The sequence below is a fragment of the Rhineura floridana genome, chromosome 1, assembly GCF_030035675.1.
Source record: "Rhineura floridana isolate rRhiFlo1 chromosome 1, rRhiFlo1.hap2, whole genome shotgun sequence".
Lineage (NCBI taxonomy): Eukaryota > Metazoa > Chordata > Lepidosauria > Squamata > Rhineuridae > Rhineura > Rhineura floridana.
Window position 1 is genome coordinate 151,555,803 of NC_084480.1, and position 25,977 is coordinate 151,581,779.

General features: G+C 44.6%; 1 long non-coding RNA gene across 1 annotated transcript; it reads right to left on the bottom strand.

The window, feature by feature from the left end:
* Positions 1–11,653: 11,653 nt before the first annotated feature.
* Positions 11,654–20,966, bottom strand: LOC133389960 (uncharacterized). Its single transcript, XR_009764239.1, has 3 exons — positions 20,836–20,966; positions 18,005–18,102; positions 11,654–14,916 (listed from the first exon to the last, which is right to left on the bottom strand). It is a non-coding gene; the product is annotated as an uncharacterized LOC133389960 (long non-coding RNA).
* Positions 20,967–25,977: the final 5,011 nt, after the last annotated feature.

The following is a 25,977-nucleotide window of genomic DNA, read 5'->3' on the forward strand; positions in this document are numbered from 1 at the left end:
ACTGTAATAAGACCACCACAACGGCTTTGTCAGATGCGTCGGCTTCCACAATGAAGGGTCTGGTGGGGTCAGGTTGTTGCAGGATGGGTTCAGAGGTGCAGGCTTCCTTGAGGCACTGAAATGCCTGTTGAGCTGCCTCAGTCCAGCAGAACTTATCTTTGGATCGGAGTAGGTCCGAGATGGGCGCCGTTAACTTGGAGAAGTGGGAAATGAACCAGCTGTAGTAATTGGCGAAGCCCAAAAAGCATTGCACGTCCTTGTGGCTGTGAGGGGCCTGCCATTGTAGAATAGTTTCAATCTTTGCTGGGTCCATCTAGATACCCAAGGGGGAGATTCGATGGCCTAGGAAATCCACGGTAGTGAGGTCAAATTCACATTTTTCCAGCTTGGCAAACAGGCGGTTCTCCCTTAGGCACTGCAGCACAGCTCGAACATGTTTCTCATGATCAGAGGGGTTCCGTGGGCATATCAGGATGTCATCCAAGTAGATCATCAGGAAGCGGTCTAGGGAGTCTTGGAAAATGTCATTCATGAGGTGCTGGAAGACCACAGAAGCGTTGCATAGGCCAAAAGGCATCACCATATACTCAAAATGCCCATACCTGGTGCGGAAGGCCATCTTTCATTCATCACCTTCCTGAGTACGCACAAGATTATAGGCCCCCCTCAGGTCCAGTTTGATAAAGAGGCGAGCACCCCGCAACCGCTCCAGTAGTTCTGGGATTAGGGGCAAAGGATACTGATTCCAACTGTGATCTGGTTGAGGGCTTGGTAATCGTTACAAAGCCGGAGCTCCCCACATTTCTTCTTCATGAATAGTAAGGGGTAGCCACAGGCGATATGGATGGTCGAATGAAACCTCAACGTAGGTTCCTGTCGATGAACTCCCGTAGGGCTGTCAGTTCGGGTTCAGACAAGGAGTAAATCTGCCCAACGGGGATCTTGGCTCCCGGGAGCAGGTCAACGGGGCATTCATAGGGACAATGGGGTGGTAACTGGTCTGCTTCTTGTTTTCCAAAAACATCCCAGAAGTCTTGGTACTTCTCTGGTAATTTCTCCAGTTCTGCACCTGCCTCTTGAGCAGTCAGGGCCTGCTCCTTCCACCCCGAACAGGTAGTTTGGCAATAAGGGGATCGGAGAGCCATTCGGCCCATTAACCACTGGATGCATGGGTCATGTTGTTGGAGCCACGCCAGGCCGAGCACTACCAGGAAGTGGGGTGCTGCTGCTAGGTAGAATTGGAGGCTTTCTCGGTGTCCGCCAAGGGTCATTTCTAAAGGCACTGTTTCCTGCACTATGGGGCCCGAAGCGAGGAGTCTGCCATCGATAGTCTCTACCAGCATGGGTTGGCAGGTAGGTTGTTGAGGAATGTGGTGCAGTTCAGCAAAGGACACATCCATAAAGTTGCTGGAGGCTCCAGAGTCCAGCATGGCCTGTACTTGTAGGTTGCCCCACCCGGGGACCATCAGGGAGATCAGCATGGTCAGATGCCTGGGCGGTGGGGAACTGAGCTGGTGGGCCCCCTTGATCGCTGCTTTGCCCCAGCCTAGGGGCCTGTGGAGGCCAGAGCATGGAAGTTTCCTGAGGTAGGGGCTGCTGGTTGTTTGGTGGGACAATGGGGTGCGAAATGGCCCGGGGTTCCACAATATAGGCAGAGGCCCTGCTGTCTGCATCTCTGCTTTTCAGCGGCAGAAAGGTGCATCCGAGCCCCTCCCAACTTCATGGGTTCCTTGGGTGGGTTAGGGTCCCTGCAGGGAAGCTCCAAGGGTGCAGCCACAGGGGCTGGAGCTCTGCAGGCTGCCCAGGCCCGGTTCCCGATACACCTGCTTTCCAACCTCCCATCGATCTGCAGGCACAAGCGAATCAAGGCTTGCAGGGTTCCAGGGCGCTCCACCCTAGCCAGCTCATCCAGGAGTTCATCGGACAGGCCCTCCTGAAATTGATCCAGGAGAGTGGCTTCATTCCAACTCAAGTCTTGTTGCAATAAGCGAAAGTCAGTCACATACTCCACCAGGGGGTGCCAGCCTTGCCGCAGTCTACGTATGGAACGGTTAGCCGTAGCTGACCTCACCGGGTCCTCAAACATAGCCCGCAGCTCTCGGGTGAAGGCAGCCATTTAATACTGGGCTACTCTCGAGGAGCAGGGGCATGGCCCATCTAGCTGCAGCACCAGTTCACAGGCTAATCAGGAATCCCACCCGGGTCTTGTCATCAGGGAAGGCCTCGGGTCGTAACTCCATGAAGAGCTGGGTCTGAGCCAGGAATACTGAGAGTTGATCTGAAGCCCGGGTAAATTTCTCTGGGATGGCCACAGGGCATTTGACCCTCCCCTTTGGTGTAGCAAGTGGGTCTGCTGCCTGCTGAACTTGCAAGGCTTGAAGAGCTACCATCAACTGATCAACTTGTGAGCGTAGCAGCAGGTTTTCCTGCTGTAACTGCTCCATCGCAGGCAAATTTCCAGCCCTTGCTTTTCTCCGTTTGTGGCTGACTACAAACTGTCAGCTTCAGGGCTGGGGGCTGGGCAGTAACGTAGCAGCTGGCAGTTAGCTGGCAATAAATCAGTCAAGGCCAGGCAGATAACGGAGGCCGGCTGGCAGAAGAAAGGCTTGACAAACTAACCAGTAGCAGTGTCCAAGAGTGTCGTCCAGGTAGGGAAGCAGAGTTCAGAAAGCCAGGGGTCCAGTCTGAAGGTCTAGAGGCTAGTAACGGTGTTACACACGAGGGGTCACAACCGACGTTGTAGTCAGCAGTCTGCTGCAGCCATGAACTTCCTTTTATAACAGACTCCCTAAGCCAGGTGCCCGTGATTAGTCTCCCAGCTGCTCAGAGCTGCTTGTTCTTAAACGACCCGACCTCTTCCTTCGTTGCTGTATTGCTCGCTGGTGTCTCCTTTCTGCAGGGGGGAGGGGAGCCTCCTGTTCATGCCCAGAATCCGATTGAGGGGCTTCAGCCAGGTCCTGGACGTTCTCCAGCTGGGGAAGAGCCAGAGTTGTGTCCTCAAGGGTTCCACCAGTTCCTTCTCCTGGGTCTGCCAACTCTGCCTCTTCCTCTGAGTCCTCTGAAGGGGCCATGACACCCTTAATGGTCCACATGACGCTTGCCTCCACCACCCCCTGAGCCACAGAGAGCAAGAGGACTCTCCTCTAAATTCTTATTTGAGTATATCTATACAAGACAGGTGGAGTAAGATATACCACCCTTATTACATGCCCAAATTAGGACACAGACAGCTGAGCCAGTAAACATATATTTATTTAAACAAAATAGACCCCAGAACATGTAGTTGTTTAATACAGAATACTACGATTAACATTCTTGCATCCTAACCAGACCTCTGGATCCCCCCTCCTTAAAAGCTTAAATTCTCCAAACTCTTTCCCTGAGTTTCCATTCTCCCACTCATTCCCTCTCTTTCTCTCCTCCATTTTTCATCTCTCCAGCAGTCAGCCTCAACAGACACTCCCCACCTGCCAGCTAATCACTCTGGTTCCAAACAAGACTCCACCACATTCCTCTCCTGTCCAACATTCTTCCACTCATTCTTGTCTTACACCTTGATGCTTTCAGGACACTCCTAGAGGCCTCCTAGTCCTGATGAACCAAACACGGATGCCTCCACGCTACTGTTTGCAATGCAATCAGGCCTTTTTTTGGATCAGTGGAGAGTGGCGCCTTTAGTCATTCCCCTCCATCGATCGTGATGCACCTGAAATGGTAGAGGCAATGCCTGCAATTAAAGAGCTTGAAACATAGAAGACTACTGCATTTCTGGTTTGGCTATTCTGCACAGATTCCCCCCTTTCCCCAGAACCTCCCTCCCTACAATGTTTTGAGCTACAGGCCTCATTCTGACCTCTTCCTCATTTCTTCTAGGTTTAAATACCTGTGGGGCTTAGTGGCTCCCAGTGGTGACTTCAAAAAAAATCCCAATGGAACTGCCCCTGCTTCAGGTGGAGGAAGAACATAGTCACTCTCAAACATGAAGCCAGGCCACGTGAGGATGTCAGTGTGAGCAGGTGCCCCATTTTGTAGAGAGGAAGAAGGTTAGGGTGGCAGTGCAGACTCTATCATGATGACTGCTGATGCTCAGGTTTCCCACATAACGAGCCCTGCTAGACCAGACCAAAGGCCCCTATAGTCTAGCAGTCTGTTCCCACAGCGGCCAACTAGATGTTTCAGGGGCAGAGTCCTCAACAGGGCCCGTTCACAGGAGCCCTCTGCTGTGGATGCCCAACAACTGGTAGTATTTAAAGCCACACTATCTCTTCTCCTGGGAGCCACTTTGACTAGGAGTCATTGATGGCCTTATCCTCAATGAATTTCTCTAATCCCCTTTTACAGCTGCCTAATACGGCAGTCATCTTCACCAAATCTAGTGGCAGGGAATGCCATCCTTGAGCGATGCAATGCTGTATGAAGAAGTCCTTATTGTCTGTACTGCGTCCCTCACCCTTCAGCTTCACTGGATGACCCAGCCGGGTTCTACCATTATCAGAGGGGGGGGAAAGTCCTCTCTCTCTTTACTCTCTCCACTCTGTACGGCATTTTATATGCCTCCAGCCTCACGATGCAGAATAAAGACATGATCCATGAAAGAAAGGAAAAGAAAGGGAGGTGGCAAATGCAAAAGAGAGGAAAAGGAGTTGGGCCTCCCAGTGAAAGGAAGATGCAAGGACAGGGTGGGAGGCAGGGAGCAGAGGGGATCATCTGAAGCCTAGCCAGAAGATGGCAAGGTTCCTGTCCAGTGAAGGGTCTGTTCATACTGCCTTCAAGTCGATTCCAACTTATGGCGGCCCTATGAATAGGGTTTTCATGGTAAGCAGTATTCAGAGGGGGTTTACCATGCATTCTTCTGAGGCTGAGAGGCAGTGACTGGCCCAAGGTGAGCTTCATGGCTGTGTGGGGATTCGAATTCTGGTCTCCCAGGTTGTAGTCCAACACTCTAACCACTACACCACACATCTCTTGAAGGTTTCACATATCTTTTCACTTCTTGCTTATTTTTCAGTGACAGAGTAAGCATAGCTGCTCTAATAATGGTTTCGGTTTCATTGGTTTCCAGCTATTATACACAACCGTTTTTTAAAAGTATTTCCATTCTGTAATTTAATTTAAATTTAACAAAATTTCTAGAACGCTTGATTGTAAAAAAAAACTTCTAAGCCATTTACAAGAAACATGAAAATTATCATCAAAAGCAGTTAAAAACCAGTAATTAAAAACATTTAAAAAACAAAACAGAAGAAAATAAAGAATTAAATACACCCACATACAAGTGTCTGGATAAGCTTGCTTGAACAGAAATGTTTTAAGCAGGCCCTGAAAACAATACAATGAAGGTGTCTGCCTGATGTCAATAGGCAGGGAGTTCCAAAGTGCTACCACACTAAAAGGGCAATTTCTTAGAAGTGCGGAACAAGCATTATGTGGCACCTGTAATAGTGCCAGTTCTGCAGATTGAAGCACTTGAGTGGGCACTGTAAGTGAAATTTGCTTCATTATTGGTTAATGCGTGCATGTACAAGATTTTACATCTCAGTTGAAGCTGGCCCTTCTCTCTATTCTGCTGACTTGCTTCAGTATCACACTTCCTTTTATCCATTGCTAAAAACCTGTCATCTGTTTTTACCCTTTCCATGTAATCTCCTACCCTGAATCCACCTCTATGAAAACAAGATCTTTAATTTAATGCTGAAGGGCCTCTTATCAGAGGCCCCAACCATCAAAACATTGTCATAAGAACATAAGAACATAAGAAGACCCTGCTAGATCAGGCCAGTGGCCCATCTAGTCCAGCATCCTGTTCTCACAGTGGCCAACCAGGTGCCTGGGGGAAGCCTGCAAGCAGGACCCGAGTGCAAGAACACTCTATCCTGAGGCTTCCGGCAACTGGTTTTTAGAAGCATGCTGCCTCTGACTAGGGTGGCAGAGCACAGCCATCATGGCTAGTAGCCATCGATAGCCCTGTCCTCCATGAATTTATCTAATCTTCTTTTAAAGCCATCCAAGCTGGTGGCCATTACTGCATCTTGTGGGAGCAAATTCCATAGTTTAACTATGCGCTGAGTAAAGAAGTACTTCCTTTTGTCTGTCCTGAATCTTCCAACATTCAGCTTCTTTGAATGTCCACGAGTTCTAGTATTATGAGAGAGGGAGAAGAACTTTTCTCTATCCACTTTCTCAATGCCATGCATAATTTTATACACTTCTATCATGTCTCCTCTGACCCACCTTTTCTCTAAACTAAAAAGCCCCAAATGCTGTAACCTTTCCTCGTAAGGGAGTCGCTCCATCCCCTTGATCATTCTGGTTGCCCTCTTCTGAACCTTTTCCAACTCTATAATATCCTTTTTGAGATGAGGCGACCAGAACTGTACACAGTATTCCAAATGCGGCCGCACCATAGATTTATACAACGGCATGATGATATCGGCTGTTTTATTTTCAATACCTTTCCTAATTATTGCTAGCATGGAATTTGCCTTTTTCACAGCTGCCGCACACTGGGTTGACATTTTCATCGTGCTGTCCACTACAACCCCGAGGTCTCTCTCCTGGTCGGTCACCGCCAGTTCAGACCCCATGAGCGTATATGTGAAATTAAGATTTTTTTGATCCAATATGCATAATTTTACACTTGTTTATATTGAATTGCATTTGCCATTTTTCTGCCCATTCACTCAGTTTGGAGAGGTCTTTTTGGAGCTCTTTGCAATCCCTTTTTGTTTTAACAACCCTGAACAATTTAGTGTCGTCAGCAAACTTGGCCACTTGACTGCTCACTCTTAATTCTAGGTCATTAATGAACAAGTTGAAAAGTACAGGTCCCAATACCGATCCTTGAGGGACTCCACTTTCTACAGCTCTCCATTGGGAGAACTGTCCGTTTATTCCTACTTTCTGCTTTCTGCTTCTTAACCAATTCCTTATCCACAAGAGGACCTCTCCTCTTATTCCATGACTGCTAAGCTTCCTCAGAAGTCTTTGGTGAGGTACCTTGTCAAATGCTTTTTGAAAGTCTAAGTACACTATGTCCACTGGATCACCTCTATCTATATGCTTGTTGACACTCTCAAAGAATTCTAATAGGTTACTGAGACAGGACTTTCCCTTGCAGAAGCCATGCTGGCTCTGCTTCAGCAAGGCTTGTTCTTCTATGTGCTTAGTTAATCTAGCTTTAATAATACTTTCTACCAGTTTTCCAGGGACAGAAGTTAAGCTAACTGGCCTGTAATTTCCGGGATCCCCTCTGGATCCCTTTTTGAAGATTGGCGTTACATTTGCCACTTTCCAGTCCTCAGGCACGGAGGAGGACCCGAGGGACAAGTTACATATTTTAGTTAGCAGATCAGCAATTTCACCTTTGAGTTCTTTGAGAACTCTTGGGTGGATGCCATCCGGGCCCGGTGATTTGTCAGTTTTTATATTGTCCATTAAGCTTAGAACTTCCTCTCTCGTTACCACTATTTGTCTTAGTTCCTCAGAATCCCTTCCTGCAAATGTTAGTTCAGGTTCAGGGATCTGCCCTATATCTTCCACTGTGAAGACAGATGCAAAGAATTCATTTAGCTTCTCTGCAATCTCCTTATCGTTCTTTAGTACACCTTTGACTCCCTTATCATCCAAGGGTCCAATTGTCTCCCTAGATGGTCTCCTGCTTTGAATGTATTTATAGATTTTTTTGTTGTTGGTTTTTATGTTCTTAGCAATGTGCTCCTCAAATTCTTTTTTAGCATCCCTTATTGTCTTCTTGCATTTCTTTTGCCAGAGTTTGTGTTCTTTTTTTATTTTCTTCATTCGGACAAGACTTCCATTTTCTGAAGGAAGACTTTTTGCCTCTAAGAGCTTCCTTGACTTTGCTCGTTAACCATGCTGGCATCTTCTTGGCCCTGGCGGTACCTTTTCTGATCTGCGGTATGCACTCCAGTTGAGCTTCTAATATAGTGTTTTTAAACAACTTCCAAGCATTTTCGAGTGATGTGACCCTCTGGACTTTGTTTTTCAGCTTTCTTTTTACCAATCCCCTCATTTTTGTGAAGTTTCCTCTTTTGAAGTCAAATGTGACCGTGTTGGATTTTCTTGGCAATTGGCCAGTTACATGTATGTTTAATTTAATAGCACTGTGGTCACTGCTCCCAATCGGTTCAACAACACTTACATCTTGCACCAGGTCCCGGTCCCCACTGAGGATTAAGTCCAGGGTTGCTGTCCCTCTGGTCGGTTCCATGACCAACTGATCTAGGGAATAGTCATTTAGAATATCTAGAAACTTTGCTTCTTTGTCATGACTGGAACACATATGCAGCCAGTCTATGTCCAGGTAGTTGAAGTCACCCATTACTACCACATTTCCTAGTTTGGATGCTTCCTCAATTTCATATCTCATCTCAAGGTCTCCCTGAGCATTTTGATCAGGGGGACGATAGATCGTTCCCAGTATTAAGTCCCTCCTGGGGCACGGTATCACCACCCACAACGATTCTGTGGAGGAGTCTGCCTCTTTTGTCATGCATGTTAGAAGTAAGTGTCTCCACTGCCCTAGTAAATTAAGTTATGAACCAGGAGCACCTGGAGCAATGCTTCTCCAAAAATTCTCAGGTTGTAGGAGAAAATGTACATGGGGGGAGAGGGAGAGATTTCCATATGCAAGAAGGCCTTCCTTAGGTACTCTGGATCCATCCACCCTTTTCAATTGTGGGCTCCCAGCACCATCTTCTGGAGCCGTCCCTCCAGGCTAAAGACTGGCAAGAAATTTGATTAAATTCATATTTAAAGCCAAATTTATCAAATTTGCATTTTCTGAAACAATATGAGAACTGAAACAAAGCCATCCATCGTTATCCAAATTTTGTAATGCATTTCTCCGACCAAGCAATGTTTTACAAAAATGCATATATCCAGGCTTGAGCAGAACCAGTGTGCCACTGTCAGGGATCCCCAGGTCCCTCAGCCACACTTTGTGCCAACATAGGCTTTTGTAATTTTCCACTAGCACCAATTCAGTCAGAATGCTCCCACTAGTAGTGTGTATAGTAGGCTTTAGCCTTGAGATGGACACCAACATTGAGAGATAGGATAAATCTTAAACTAAGTTTGTAAGTTTATTAAAGAGATAATATTTAAGTGAGGGAAAGCTGGTACTTATATTCAGCCCTATAGCGAGCCAGCTTTCTTAGGTGGAGCAGCTACACTTCTAGGTGGGAATTTCGGGGGGGGAGGGAGATGCATAGTACTAGCCAATCCCCAAAACACACACACTGGTAGAGAAGACTTGAGGACCAGACTAAGAAAATGGAAAGACAGTGACCTCCTACTCACTCTTCCTCCATCCAGAGTGTGCTTTAACCTACATAATGGGCTATGTAAAGGTCAAGTTAACAGACAATTTAGTGTGAACACCAGAAATTAAATTAGTGGCATAGTTTTTGTTTCATAAGAAAAAAGGATGTTAAGGATTCCGTGAACAAGGGGATACCAAAATGTATAAAACAAACAACTTAGTTTATGCTATAACTAAGAAGTTAAAAAATAGTGTGGAACTTGTTTTCTTAAAAATTCAGTTTTAATTTTGTATCATGACAAGCCCAATACAAAAAACAGGTTTAGAAACATGCAACTATGGGCAAGCATTTAGGGAGGGTAGTGCTGAGATCAATATGCGTAACTTTCTTGTTGAGGTTAACGAGACTGAGTCCTTAACTTTGTAAAATATTGAATGCATAATAGACTTCCTTTTGTACACTTATAAAAATGCTGGATAAACATGCAAGAAAGCTTTCTGAATGGTACGTTCACAATATACCTTTTCAGAGAGAGAGAAATCCATAGCACCTAAAAATCATACTTTAGTTGTAGCTTGATTTTTCCTAGAATTAAAGTAATGTAAACGTTTATCAAAATTAAGGTTAGCCATGCTTTCATTTACAAATGCAAAATAAAAATTAAAAAATGCAAAATGCTTGTGAGTCATTAAAAGTCTCTGTGGATGATTGATCCAAGTTAGAACCAAAAATATTGACTTACATATAGATGTACTGCAGCAAAAGTGAAAAGTTCTCATACTAATTCACTGAGCATCTCGGCCTTGAGACCTCCACTGTCTATATTATCTTGGAACATAGCAGGCTGGAAGAGCAAGATGATGGACCCGGCTCTCATAAAATTTTTACAAACCTTTGATATTATTCTTATACAGGAAACATGGCTCACTTCTGAAGAGTCAATTGGGCTTAGGGGTTATAAATCTTGGTGGAAACTTGCTACCAAATCTGCATCCAAAGGCCGAGGGAGAGGTGGATTGGCAATATTGGTCGCTACCCATCTTATTGGTCAAGTGATAGAGCTTAACCTAGAGGCCCCTTTTTGCTCTCTATCCTTGGGCCTGAGGATTCCTGGCCTTCCGCCGTTCATCTGCGTAAACATCTATATTCCTCCTTTTAATTCTTCCCAGATAGATTCCCCCTGGAGTGTATTGGATTTCTTTTTGGAAACATTACAAGTTAGATATCCTTCCTATGAGATCCTCCTTGGTGGAGATTTTAATGCCAGGATGGGACCAAATTTTCCAACGGATGTTGACAATTTCAGTGAATTATGGGAAGGGTTCCCTCTTTCGCATAGATCTGCGAAGGATCCTACAATTAACAAATATGGTCTAGCCCTATGTCAATTAATACAAAAATACCATCTGGTATGCCTAAATGGTTCCCCACTAGATCTTTCAAAAGGCACATTCACATATCTAGCAAGAGCGGGGGCCAGCCTAGTTGATTATTTCATAGGCTCTCATCAGCTGATAAATAGGATCAAGAAATTGGAAGTTCTACCGAGACCAGAAAGTGATAATCTTCCCCTAAAGCTATCTCTCATGTTTCCCTGTAACAGTAATTCTGACCTTATAAAGATTTCCAGCTCTAACCCCTCGGCCAGTTGCAAACGTCTCAAATGGACACAAGAGATAGGGATAAGTGCCCACAATATGCTACTAATAAGTCCGTGCCCCTTGCTACATCACACGGCAATAACAAATTCTCAAAATTGTATTGGAGCATATGAATCTATAATAGCCGAGCTTAGTTCTTGGATAACAGCTTTGACGATAGTACCAGCCTCCTCCTACTCTAGAACATGGTTTGACAAAGAATGTAGGATTTCAAAAAAACACCTTATTAAATTAATTAAACTATTTTGAGTTAATAACAATCCTGCTACTTTTCACCAACTAATAACGCAAAGAAAGGCCTACAAAACACTACTCAAAATGAAAAAACATTCCTTTTACCAGGCAAACTGGAGGGCGCTAGCAAAAGCGGCCTGACCGGGGAATGAGTCAGAATTTTGGAGACTCTTACAGGGGAATTTAGACTCAGTGCCTCATACATCTATCCCTCATATCATTCAAGAGGAGTGGGTGGCCCATTTCAGTACGATGTTTGGTAGCCTACTCCCGCCAAGCTCTGTAATGATAGCAAAAGAACTGGCTGACCTTCCGCCTTGGCCACCAATAACTCCTGAGGAAGTTGGGGAACTTATATCTGCCCTGAGGGTAGGGAAAGCCCCAGGAGAGGACATGCTACCCCCGGATTTCCTAGTACAAGATTCATCATGGTGGGCGCCTTTATTAGCTGCCCTTTTTACTCATATAAACAGCACAGGTAGGATTCCGCTTGGCTGGCTAACTAGCATTATAGTCCCTATTTTTAAAAAGGGAGACCCTGTTAATCCAGCAAACTATCGCCCTATAAGTCTCCTTAATACATCATCAAAATTATATAGCCGACTGCTCCTAAATAAGTTAAAAGATTGGGAACAGCTAAATCTGATAATATGCGAAGAACAGGCCGGCTTTAGACCAAAAAAAAGTACAATAGACCAGATTTTCATATTGCACCACCTTATGAAGAAAACAAGATCCAAAGCATATCCATCCATATATTTAGCCTTTGTAGATTTCAGGGCGGCTTTTGATTCGGTGGACAGAGGACTCCTATCGCAAAAATTGGCCCAAACAAATATAGATAAAAGGCTGTACTGGCTGATTAGAGCTCTCTACCAATCTAACGTAGCCCAGGTGCATCTAGGGAACAAGGGTTCCTTGTCATCTAAAATACCAGTTTGTGGGGGGGGTCAAGCAGGGTTGCCTATTGGCTCCCTTCTTATTTAATTTCTTTATAAACGATATTGTGGAAGCATTAACATCTCCTTCCTTCTTCCCCCCCTCAATCGGAGATAAAAAGATAGCTACCCTCCTTTATGCCGATGACGTGGTTTTATGTTCCATAACAAAAATTGGGCTCAGACGTATGATCCGTAAATTGGTAGAGTATTGTGAGTCTCAGAAGCTGACAATTAACCAGTCTAAATCCAAAGTTATGATTTGCGGAAAATTTATGAAAGCTAAAAATAGCTGGCTTCTAAACGGTGCCCCATTAGAACAGGTCTCGACCTTTAAATACCTGGGAATTTTTCTGTCCAATAGACTTTCCTGGACCCTGCAAATCAAGGCAGCAGCCTTAGCCAGATCCTGTGCTCTGGGCTCAGCCAAAAAGTTTTTTTTTGCTCAAGGAGGCCAACTTATTCCCCCGATGATAAAAATATTAAAAGCAAAAATACTCCCTAAAATCTTATACGGTGTTGAACTATGGGGAACGGCAGCTAGATCTAAACTGGAGTCTTTCCAGAATGATTTCATGAGGCAAGTGCTGGGCCTTCCACAGGGAACACCGGCTGCCCATCTCAGAGCCGAATTGGGGCTGCCTTCAGTCACAGCCCGTATAGACTTAGCACTTTTAAGATATTGGCTTCGCCTTATCAATATGGAAGATGTAACCCTGGCTAAGCAATGTTGGCAAGACCAAATGCAGTCTGTCGAAGGGGTCACAGAATGGCAAACCCTACTTTCAAAATATGACCTTTCTCCATCTAAATTGTTGGAGCTAAATAATACTGCTCTTCGCGAATGGATTTTTGACCATGACGCAGCTCAGGACCGTGCATCCATAGAGTCGGCCCCCTTCTCAAGATGGTATCCCTCTTTTAAACGTAATCATTATATGTCAAATTACTTAGAAGTTTTAGATAGAGCCCCCATTAGAAGAGCTTTTGTAGCTCTTCGCTTCCAAGTAATGCCCACAGCCTACCTTGAAGGACGGTTTCGTGGCATTCCAGTGGCCGATCGACAATGTATCTATGGCTGCAAAGCCATTGAGGACATTGCCCATTATTTACTTCATTGCCCTCTTTATAATGACCCTAGGAAAAAAAAATTATCCCCTTTTTTAAACTTCCTAAGACCTTCTTCTGACAAAGAAATGATAAACATGCTTTTATCAGATGATTTTATTTCAGTGACCATCGCAACGGCCAATTTTGCAATGGCAGCACAAAAATTGAGAGAATCCCTTGTTATAGAGAAGGACACTATGACAGACTCTACACAAGATGTGTCGGCATATGATATGTTGTTTTAAATGTATGTATGTATATATATTTTGCACATGGCCTATGGCTAAGTTTGCAATAAAGTTTTCTTTCATACTAAGTTGAACATATTAGGGAAATATTGAGTTACAGCCTAGGTGGCCAGCCGGCCAGCCAGCCAGCCAGCCATCTAACTGTAGCCTGCATAGCAGTGTTTCTATTCCTTGAGGAGATAAAATAGCCACTATGGTTATGAGTATTGTGAGTGCTTTAAAACAGTAAAGAGTTAACTTAGGGTAACAATTTTTTCAGATCACATTAATTTATCTCTTTATTTCACACTTTAGCAATAAGCACCCAATCCTGCTCTACTCATCATAATGACTGCAGAATAAACAAACTCTTACTTCTACTGCAGACAAACAAACTTGCTTCTTTATTGCTGTGTGGGTAGAAAACACAACTGAAACTGACAATCAGAGAAAAGGGAAGTCCAAGGGGTGGAGTCTAACTCTAGCCCATAATACAAAGTTCTAATTTTTAACTCTCCAAGGGTAATGTTACTATACAGGCTGGTTTTTTTCAGGATCACTTAAGAAATTATAGGGTGATTATAATCATGAAAAATTCACCCTCAGGGAAAGTCTTAAGTGAGCAGATTTTGGGGGGCTCTTCCAGATGAGGCTTTTGTTGTGCACTCGCCCTGCCTTATTCACTGAACTTTTCAAAGGGTCCTATTCTTACATTGCTCCTGTTCTTAAAACAAGCTATCATTATTTAAATGGAGGTTGTAATTGTCTGTCATGTCACAAATTAAAAAGACAATTTCCCCCCAAAATCTGAGGGGGTGGTCCCATCCCCCCCCCGAAATAGGGCTGCTTGTATTGGAACTTTAATGGTACTTGCTGACAGTTTCTAAAGGCTCAAGAGACACTCAAGAGGTGATACCAGCCTCTAAGGGCTTATCCACATGGGAGCATTACTTTGTACTAAAGACACTGTTTTTACCTCCATTTTCTATTTGCACTGTCTGCAGTGAGTGCTCAATGCTAGCTGCAAACACGGTCTTTTCAATTCACACCAGCAGTTCTACCTCTATGTAGGATCAATCACACATTTTCCTAATGACCATGCCCTCTAATTTTACATTTCCACTCCCTGTTGTTGCTAGGAATCCAAGCATGTTTAGTTATTCTACCAGCTGCAGTAGGTTCCATTAAAAAAATCATGGAAGTGCTATTGTATGTATTTTCACTGCCTATGGTTGCTAGGATACAGCTGAAAGTACAAACCTTTGTTTGAGCAGTATTACAGTTTTGCACACAAGTTAGGGGGAAGAATTAAAATAAAGGCACTGTTCATCTGTCAAAAAGTGGGGCTGCTTGTTGCAGTAAATAGCTGTAGAACACTGTCAGTAGTCTGCCCCCTGTGGCTGTTTGCAACAACATAAGAAAGGCCAGCAGAACTGAGGAGAGCAGCCAGAAGTTGCTTGTCAACCTGCAGGAAACAAAATGAAAGAAGGGAGGATATAATGGGTGGAGAAAAGGGTGTATGAAAAAGTAACGATTGACACACCCACCTAAAAACATCAAAGCAAAGTGTCTGTAATCACTAGTGGAGTGGAATACCCAGTGCCTGCAGGAAGAAGGAGAACATCGCCACCCAGGGAAGGAGAGCCTGCTGTTGCTGCTGCTGTTGGAACACCATTTCCACCACCCTTCCCAGTGGGACTGCTGCCTGGCAGACGTGCCTCCTGCAGGACCAGGTCCCAGGTACCCAGCCAGCTGTGACTAATTTCCATCACCTGTCCCTCTTGGGAGGGATACGTAAGCCGGCTGGCTGAGGTGGCCTGGGAGACCCAGTGCCTGCAGGAAGAAGGAGAACATCGCCACCCAGGGAAGGAGAGCCTGCTGTTGCTGCTGCTGTTGGAACACCACCTCCACCACCCTTCCCAGTGGGACTGCTGCCTGGCAGACGTGCCTCCTGCAGGACCAGGTCCCAGGTACCCAGCCAGCTGTGACTAATTTCCATCACCTGTCCCTCTTGGGAGGGATACATAAGCCGGCTGGCTGAGGTGGCCTGGGTTTTTGTCTTTTGTTTTGTTTTTGTTTTCTTTTGGGTGCCATTGGTTTTAGCTATGGGTAGGTTCGGTTTCGTTTTATATTGTAGTTCTTGGGTTTTTATGTAGTTTGTATGTTGTATTTTACTTTATCTTGTACGCCGCCTAGAGTGGCCGCTTGTGCGGCCAGATAGGCGGCCTAGAAATAAAATTTATTATTATTATTATTATTATTATATTGTTCTTCACTTTTTGTATTATCAGTGGATTGGATTAGTATATATTTACAGGGGGAAAGCTTTTGTTTGCCAGTAACATCATGTGAATGATGCAAATTAAGAGGAGATGCAAGTAGCAGCAAATGTAGTAAACCACCGTGTAGGTCAGGCAGTTGTCTCAGGCTAATTTCCCTAAACCTCCACCCCCGCCAAATGCTCCTATTACAACTACTGGGGACAATCTGCCTCTGTACCCTAAAGCTCCTCTGGTTGTCCTTCTGGCTGTTTGGACTGTTTAGGCAACTTTAAAAACTCAGTTGTGCCACTTCCCTCTGGTAAGACCTTTTCACAGGGCAACCAAACTCCCTCTCTCCTCAGCTCCTCTCACCAACTCTCTGCCTGACAGTTGACTCTCCAACTGACAGTTAAGTCCCAATTGACTGGAACATCCAGCCAATTCGAATCTGCCATCACCCAGCCCAGTCAGAATGAATTTACTTGATCCAGGCCCCATCTAATAAAATCTTAAAGGGATCTTGTCTCTCTCCTCTCAGAACCTGTTACCAAGCTAGCACTGCTAAGCCAGCTTGTAACGATGTAACAACACAAGGCCTCATGACCGTCACAGAGATCACGGAAAATTTTTTTTTCTTCAAACACATCTATGGCATTTCTCCACAAACACAATCCCATCTATCACCAGCTCAGACAGCCATTCCAGTACAATAACATGATCAGCAGTACTGAAAGCCGCTGAGAGATCAAGGAGAACCAACAGGGACACACTTTCCCTCTCCTCCTCCTGATAGAGGTTGCCCATAGGGTAACAATTGATCTTTCAGTGCCAAACCAGTCCTGATTCCCAGTTGAAATGGGCCCGGAAAATCCGGCTTACTTGGACTTGATTGGCAACCAGATGGGAAAGTGTGATGGGAAACTGAGGCAAGAAGGGCTAAGAGAGGCTCTGGAAAGACCTCACAGTGCTTCAAGAGGGGCTCCACGCTAAGCAGAATGTGGGAGAAGAAAGTTAGTGAGATTGGTCAGGGATTAGGCCAATTGAAAGATACCAGACATGAGAGCTACTTGGAATCTTTTAGAATGTCTTTTAGTGACTGGTTGGCATCTGATAATTTTCCTGCTGTGAGTTGATTTCTAATTCTTGAAAATCTTGATGTTGCTGCTGTGACAGTGCTTTATAGCATGGGGGCAGGCTTTTCAAAATTACACATTTGCTTTGGGCATTTTCTCTTAAATGGAAAAACAGTGTAAAAGTACTGGGAAATAAATACATTAGAAAAAGATAAAATCCCACCTCAGAGGCAATATAATAGAGGAAGACTATTGGTTGCTGACATACCCTGCTTGTGGGCTTCCTTGACATAAAACAATTGGCTCAGCTTATCCAAATGAGTGCCTCTCCCCTTGTCCCTGAGTGGTGCTCTTTGGACTCTTTTACAGGCCCACCTTTCTGTAGACAGTGGGTGGGTGCAGTGGCGTACCAAGGTGGGTGCGGTCTGCCCCGGGTGCAGGCATTAAGGGGGTGCATTGTCTTGTTTACTTTATCAGTGGCCCGGAACTGCTGGACATTGATCGCGCCCCTGCAGCTTTTCACCAGGCCAGTTTTCCAACTGCCCTTCCAAGTTCCTGTGCTTTTGGTGTGACATTTTGTTGCTCAACCGGAGCGAGGGGAAGCCCTCCAGGCTGGGCTGTAAGGATTGACAGCTTCTCGGGGCAGGGGCCAGCCCACCCCTTCTCTGCCACTTGCAGGGCTTCTGCAGAGATCCCGGCAGCTGATTCCCCTTCCTGGCCTTGGCAGGCCATCTGCTGCCGCCTCACGCCCTCGGGTGCACAAGAGCCCCTCCACCTCGCCTCCCGTGTCTCCTGCTCACATGGGCTGACAGTCAGTCCTGTCCTTCCAAGGCTGACCAGGAGCCCCCTCCTCCTCCCCCTGGACTTCCATCCGTCCATGCCTGAGGCCCTCCCACATGTTCAGCTAGGCGCATTCACACAAGACATGGCCGTCCAGGGCAGCAGCAGCAGTAGCAACCGCAATCTGATCCATGGTGGTGTTTCCTGACTTGTGCTGGCTACCCCTTCCTGCCCTCCATCCCAACAGCCCCTGGCGGGGATCTGCGGCGTGGCACATCTCTAGGGGGAACAGCCCACAGCCCTTGCTCCCTCTTAACTGAGGGGTCCACTTCCCAGAAAACAGGGTGACCCCCCCTTCGCCTGCCTGAAGAAATGCGAGGAAATGGCCTGAAGTGTGTTTTGGTTTGAGAGAGAAGCTGAAGTTTGGGCAGATGCTCACGTGACTTCTTTTTTCGCCTTTCGTGGGAGAAGGAAAACAAATCCAGCTTGGGCGAAAAATGACATGGAAATCCCCCAGAGTGCGCCTCTTACAAAAGTCTGAGCAAAAGAAATGAATAAACATTGCGCTTCAGTTTCCCCAACTGGATAGCGGTGAATTTGGGAGGTTGCCCACCCACCCAGCCACAGTATAGAGGAGGGGGGTGTTAAAAAATGATCCACTCTGGGTGTCAAATATGCTAGGTACGCCACTCAGTGGGTGTATGTATCATGCATGCCTATGGTGCTGTCATTTATAAGCTTTATCCATCATTTCAGGTCTTTGGTGGCTTTCTCCAATCTCCTGGAGGCAGAGGAGTTTCTTTGCTGGAGAGGCCAGAACCATATCAAGCTCTCAAATATAATTTATCTTCAAGATCTTCTTAAACAGTTTGATACAAAGGCAATTACGTGCAAAATAGCACAGAAAAAGCTCAGCCTTGGACTAGATTCTTGGAGTATCTGAGATAATGAGTGAACGAGGTGGTTTTACTGCATGATTTGTATACCTCAAAAGTATAATGTATTGTTAAATCCCAAGACTATATATATTAGCTACACACACTGCTTAGATTTTTTGAAATATTAAGTGGTGTGTACATGCTTTTCAATTCAATAAATACATAAAATTAATGCTCTTCCACTCTGTGTTGTCGAACTGTGCTTTATTGTAATATGATCTGTTTTTAATATGTATTTTGCATCTTCCTTTTATATCTGTTTAATTGTGGTAGCCTATGGCTCTGAACAATAAAGACTTCATTCATTCAAAATTAATGGTGTAAAACATTAAGAAGGTAACATGGAAAAATGGAAACTTACTGCAACCCTATCAATAGGGTTTTCATGGGAAGTGGTATTCAGAGGTGGTTTTACCATTGCCTTCCCCTGAGGCTGAGAGGCAGTGACTGGCCCAAGGTCACCCAGTGAGCTTCATGGCTGTGTGGGGATTCGAACCCTGGTCTCCCAGGTCGTAGTCTGACACTCTAACTACACCACTACACCACTAAATCAATAAACCAGGGATGAGGAACATGTGATCCTCCAGATGTTGATGGGCTCCAAGTTTCATCAGCCCCAGTCAGCACAGCCAGTGGCCAGGGATGAAAGTTAATTGTGTCAGACCTCTCCCCACATGGAAATAGAAGGGGGAGCTGAGGTATCCGGTGAGAAAATTAGGGGGTTCAGAATTTTCTTCTGGGGGCAGTTTTGACATGTTCCCCAGCAGAAACAAAAAGGGATTAACTCTCTGTCTGGCGAGGAAACTATATGTTTGCATTTTTTTCTAACTATATTTGAACCAGTAGAAGGTGAATCCCTTGGCAGGGATCTGATTAAAAAAAAGGGGGGGACTATTTCCCTCTCACCCACCCCAGCTAGGCTGAAAGTGCAATGGCTTTAGCAAAGGGATCAAGGAAAGCAAGATTTGAGGAGCACTTCTTTCAGAGAGCTTGCGAGAAATGTGTGGATACCCATGGAAGTTCCAAGATGTCCAGTTGAGTAAAAAACACCGCCTCTGGATTATCTGTGTTGCACAGGAAGACATCTGAGAGACCTTTGTGCAGTGAAAGGCAGCCAGTCACCAGCTACAGGTACAGCTTCGGACAATAACATAATTTTTAATGAACTGATCCGAACTCTGGCCAGTTAAAAAGATTTAAGGGTCTGTCTCTGCGCACAGGGATGGGGTAGGGGCAGTGGCTGGTGTTGGTAGTCCTATCGAAGAAGAAAAGGCTAAGTTGAGGAAGAACAAATACGGTTATTTGTTCCAATGTCTGTGACCTGCAGGCAAAGAAAGGTTTGAGGCGAAGGGGACTGGAGTGGGTGAGGAATCTAAATAAATATCAATTTGGGCAGGGGAGGGCTGGCAAAGCAATGCTATTTATTTTGTTTAGGGGACATAAACATCCTTAAAGCAACTATATATCATATTATATAACATACAATACAGAGAGAATATTAAAAACAGCATACTTTTTATGACATTCTTGTGTGCCATGGGGGCAAATGATTTGCATAAGAGTCAGCATCAGTCACTATGTTTCGGAGCTGCAGCTTGAGACCTTTGGCACCAAAGTGGAAAAACTCACTACAGGCCAACCCTGTACAGCAATAGATTGGGTTCTTCTGGCTTTGGGCATTATAAGGTTATGGCATTCTTGTGAGGGCTCTGTTTTACTTGCCCAACCTGGGATCCCTCCCTGGAGATCTGTGTTTTAAACACCATGACATGAAAGGCTTAGAGGACACACCACAGCTAGGCAGCTAGGCAAGAACTCTTATTATTTCTCTTAATAAGGATAGAACAGACCTATAGCTGGGGAGGGGGCTAGGGGGTCTGCCCCCCATTTTTTCTGGCCTCCTACATTTTTTTGACAAAAATTAATTAAATCTATTACCAAAAAAATGCCCCCATACCTTTTTTGGTCCCCCCCCAACTTTTAGGCTGGCAATGGGACTGGAACAGACCCAGGAAGCTCCTGAATGCACCCAGATAGAACCTTCCAACACTACCTAGTGATTATATAATAATATTGTTGTACATACCCAGAAAAAGATTGCTGATTTCACAGGTGTAGGGATGGGAGACCTACATTGGGGAATGCTTTCCTGTGAGTTTAAACTAATGGAAATGCAAAGTCTGGAGAGATTCTTTTACAGCATTTCCATTTTTTGTTTGCATATTTGATTCTGGATACCTGGTATGCTCTGCGGTGACTGTAAACAAATTACTGAATTTACATGCACTGTATCAACCGCTTAACTCATAGCATTGGGAAAGGTCAGGCCTACCTATTGAGCAAACGGGTGGGAGGAGGGTGCCTGGCAGTTCAGGGATGAAGCCTGCTGGGATGGGGTGAAGACTAGCCTGTCAGAGGAAGAGCCTGGGAATGCCTGATGCCACAGGATGGAGCCTGATGAAACTGGGGAGTGAACAGGAAAATCACTCAAACCAAGCATACAGTACCCTTCCTCCTTGATTCCCACATATTTTATTCCTACTTTCTTTATCACATCATTTCTATGCTGCCTTTCATTCCAAGGAATACCAAGGTGGTGTTCGGCAAAAAACCAAAAATCATATAACAATTAAACCAAATCAGTAAAAACATCCACATGAACTGAAGCACCTGGAAATGCTAGAAACTGATATTACTGGCTACTGAAATTAGCAGCTGTGCTTAAAGAAGCAAAAATATTAATTTTAGAGAAGCCATAAATGAGTGAAACTGGGTGATGCAATATGTGAAGAGAGGGTTAGACTTCTTAGGGCGGGGAGTTGATTACATGCATTTATATTTTGTACTATCTTGGTTAAATGATTAGACCAAGTTCCGATGAAGATATGAGGCATCCCTTGGATTTTCCACTTCTTTTATTAATTAATTGTATTATATAGCTATACATAAATAGATATAATAGAAATTATTTTGCAGATTTTAGATTATTTTTTCTCATATTTTGATAAAAAGGTAAAGGTGTCCCCGCACTTGTAGTGCGAGTCGTTTCCGACTCTTAGGGTGATGTCTTGCGACGTTTACTAGGCAGACCGTATATATGGGGTGGGATTGCCAGTTCCTTCCCCGGCCTTTCTTTACCCCCCAGCGTATGCCGGGTACTCATTTTACCGACCATGGATGGATGGAAGGCTGAGTGGACCTCGATCCCTTTTACCGGAGATTCGACTTCCTCCTTCTGTTGGAATCGAACTCCGCCCGTGAGCAGAGTTTCGGCTGCGTTACTGGAAAATATAAAGAAAATAACAGAATTCCAGTCATCAGTAATTATATGCATACTTACACACAAGCCTAAACCCTGACATTTGACATACAGATAACCCAACATACCCCAATTACAAGTAAAAATCTGAAAATGGGATTTTTGTTCCTGAAGGATATAATGTATGCTGATGCTCCCAAAATGATTAAGGCATTTTCAATAACCTAAACAGCTGACACCTCATAAAAATGCACCCCATAATAATTTAATGAGTTGAAAAAATGAAATGGACTGCTTTCAAGTCAATTCCGACTTACAGCTACCCTATGAATAGGGTTTTCATGGTAAGTGGTATTCAGAAGGGGTTTACCATTGCCTTCCTCTGAGACTGAGAGGCAGTGACTGGCCCAAGGTCACCCAGTGAGCTTCATGGTAGCAAGTCAGAATAATTTATTTCATAAATGGATTTTCCTTGTCACAGAAGCCAGCATAACAAGCCAGGTGTGTTACACCTTCTCACACTCAAACTTGCGTAAGAGTCTTCACTAAGAGTTTTTTTGGGGGGGGGGATTTCTAGTAGCACCCTGAAAGAGAGTACCAGTGCTTGAATAATGCAAGCCCAATTTATTAATATATAATATTAATAATATATAGGATTAGATATAGGATTATCACCAGTCTGCTGTCCTCATGAGCTTCACATATAGGCCAAACTGGCAAAAAAATTGCCTGGAAGGACATGCTGTCATCACTAAAGCCTTGTCATGGCTCTCAAGACAAGGCTATTCAGTCCTTTGTCATGCATAGTGCAGCAAAAGCTTGAAGGAGGGAACAGAATCAAACTTGATAGCTCTGCTCTCTGATGCTGCTGATCATGCACCTGGCAACCATGCATTTAGCATTAGTGTGAAGGGAGCAAATGCACATACAGATGTACACACACATAGGGCTTCTCCATACAATTGGTTAGGGTTCCTGTTCATATGGAAGAGCATACAATTCAGTATACAGTTTGCACAACAAGAATACAGAGGTGATCTTGAAAGTCATTCAGAGTACTCTATCATTAAAAAGGTAAAGGTGTCCCCACACTTGTAGTGCGAGTCGTTTCCGACTCTTAAGGTGACGTCTTGTGACGTTTTACTAGGCAGACCGTATATATGGTGTAGGATTGCCAGTTCCTTCCCCGGCCTTTCTTTATCCCCCAGCATATGCCGGGTACTCCTTTTACCGACCACGGATGGATGGAAGGCTGAGTGGACCTCGACCCCTTTTACCAGAGATTCGACTTCCTCCCTTTGTTGGAATCGAACTCCGGCCGTGAGCAGAGCTTCGGCTGCGTTACCGCCGCTTACCACTCTGCGCCATGGAGGGTCAGGCCAGTTAGCTTAACTTCTGTCCCTGGAAAACTGGTAGAAAGTATTATTAAAGCTAGATTAACTAAGCACATAGAAGAACAAGCCTTGCTGAGGCAGAGCCAGCATGGCTTCTGCAGGGGAAAGTCCTGTCTCAGTAACCTATTAGAATTCTTTGAGAGTGTCAACAAGCATATAGATAGAGGTGATCCAGTGGACATAGTGTACTTAGACTTTCAAAAAGCGTTTGACAAGGTACCTCACCAAAGACTTCTGAGGAAGCTTAGCAGTCATGGAATAAGAGGAGAGGTCCTCTTGTGGATAAGGAATTGGTTAAGAAGCAGAAAGCAGAGAGTAGGAATAAACGGACAGTTCTCCCAATGGAGGGCTGTAGAAAGTGGAGTCTCTCAAGGATCGGTATTGGGACCTGTACTTTTCAACTTGTCCATTAATGACCTAGAATTAGGAGTGAGCAGTGAAGTGGCCAAGTTTGCTGACGACACTAAATTGTTCAGGGTTGTTAAAACAAAAAGGGGTTGTGAAGAGCTCCAAAAAGACCTCTCCAAACTGAGTGAATGGGCGGAAAAATGGCAAATGCAATTCAATACAAACAAGTGTAAAATTATGCATATTGGAGCAAAAAAATCTTAATTTCACATATACGCTCATGGGGTCTGAACTGGCGGTGACCGACCAGGAGAGAGACCTTGGGGTTGTAGTGGACAGCACGATGAAAATGTCAACCCAGTGTGCGGCAGCTGTGAAAAAGGCAAATTCCATGCTAGCGATAATTAGGAAAGGTATTGAAAATAAAACAGCCGATATCATAATGCCGTTGTATAAATCTATGGTGTAGCCGCATTTGGAATACTGTGTACAGTTCTGGTCGCCTCATCTCAAAAAGGATATTATAGAGTTGGAAAAGGCTCAGAAGAGGGCAACCAGAATGATCAATGGGATGGAGCGACTCCCTTACGAGGAAAGGTTACAGCATTTGGGGCTTTTTAGTTTAGAGAAAAGGTGGGTCAGAGGAGACATGATAGAAGTGTATAAAATTATGCATGGCATTGAGAAAGTGGATAGAGAAAAGTTCTTCTCCCTCTCTCATAATACTAGAACTTGTGGACATTCAAAGAAGCTGAATGTTGGAAGATTCAGGACAGACAAAAGGAAGTACTTCTTTACTCAGTGCATAGTTAAACTATGGAATTTGCTCCCACAAGATGCAGTAATGGCCACCAGCTTGAATGGCTTTAAAAGAAGATTAGACAAGTTCATGGAGGACAGGGCTATCAATGGCTACTAGCCATGATGGCTGTGCTCTGCCACTCTAGTCAGAGGCAGCATGCTTCTGAAAACCAGTTGCCGGAAGCCTCAGGAGGGGAGAGTGTTCTTGCACTTGGGTCCTGCTTGCGGGCTTCCCCCAGGCACCTGGTTGGCCACTGTGAGAACAGGATGCTGGACTAGATGGGCCACTGGCCTGATCCAGCAGACTCTTCTTATGTTCTTATGTTCTTATGGTCTACTCTATCATTAGGGGATGAGAAATTGGCAGAACAGGTTGTGGGGCACATTGACCCAGTCCTAGCTGCAGGACACTCAGAGAGCTGCAAGGGCCATTGGCCAGCCACAGGGCCCTTTGCCAGTGGCCAACCTGGCCACCTCTGGTGCCTATGTATGGGTACTTATTTTCCTGATAACCTTCATTCCACATCAATAGGAAGATTGACCAGTTTTCTGTAAATTTGTCCATTGTCCATTTCCCCCCTTAATAGTAAGTGATTTTTATTAAATTAACTTCTTCTCATGTTCTATTAAACCAATTCAATGTTGTAGGTGGATTAAGTTGTTTCTATTTTTTTTCTGATTTCTATAACAACAACAACAGCCTTGGTCGCTCTGGTAGATGATACGAGGAGGGCATTAGATAGGGGAGAATTCACCTTTCTTGTCCTCCTTGACCTTTCAGCGGCTTTTGATACTGTTGACCACAGTATCCTTTTATGTCGCCTGGAGGGATTGGGAATAGGAGGCACTGTATTACGGTGGTTCCGTTCCTTTCTCTCTGACAGGTACCAACAAGTGGCATTGGGGGAGGAGGTTTCAGACCCTTGGCCTCTACATTGTGGTGTGCCACAGGGTTCTATCCTCTCTCCCATGCTATTTAACATTTATATGAAGCCGCTGGGGTCAATCATCAGGAGGTTTGGGTTGCAGTGTCAGCAATATGTGGATAACACTCCGCTCTATCTCTCGTTTAAATCTTCACCAGAGTTGGCTGTGGAGACCTTGTCCAAGTGCTTGGAGTCCGTGAGTGGATGGATGGGAAGGAATAGGCTGAAACTGAACCCCGACAAGACCAAGGTACTACTCATGGGGGACAAGAGAAGATTGGGATCTGTTGACCTGAAGTTCAATGGGGTGAGTCTACCCCTGAAGGACCAGGTCCGCAGCCTCGGAGTTGTACTTGATTCCAGGCTGTCCATGGAGGCTCAGATTTCGGCAGTGAGCCGGGCAGCTTGGTATCAACTACACCTTATACGTAGGCTGCAACCCTACCTTCCTTTTTTTTTTCAATTAATTTTTATTCAAATTTTTGAAACCAAAACAATACAAAAAGAAAAAAACACAAATCAATAACTAATACAATAAAAAAGAAAAAAATATATAAAAATATTGTCTTCCGATTTGTCATAATTCAGCTATAAATCTATAATATATAACAAACCTATCTCTTAATAGATTATAAAATCACCTTCCTCCAGCGGTTATCTTAGTTGGTTTCAAATCTCATTAACATCATATCATTTTAATCTTCCACAAAAAGTCAAAGAGAAGTTTCCAATCCTTGAGATATATG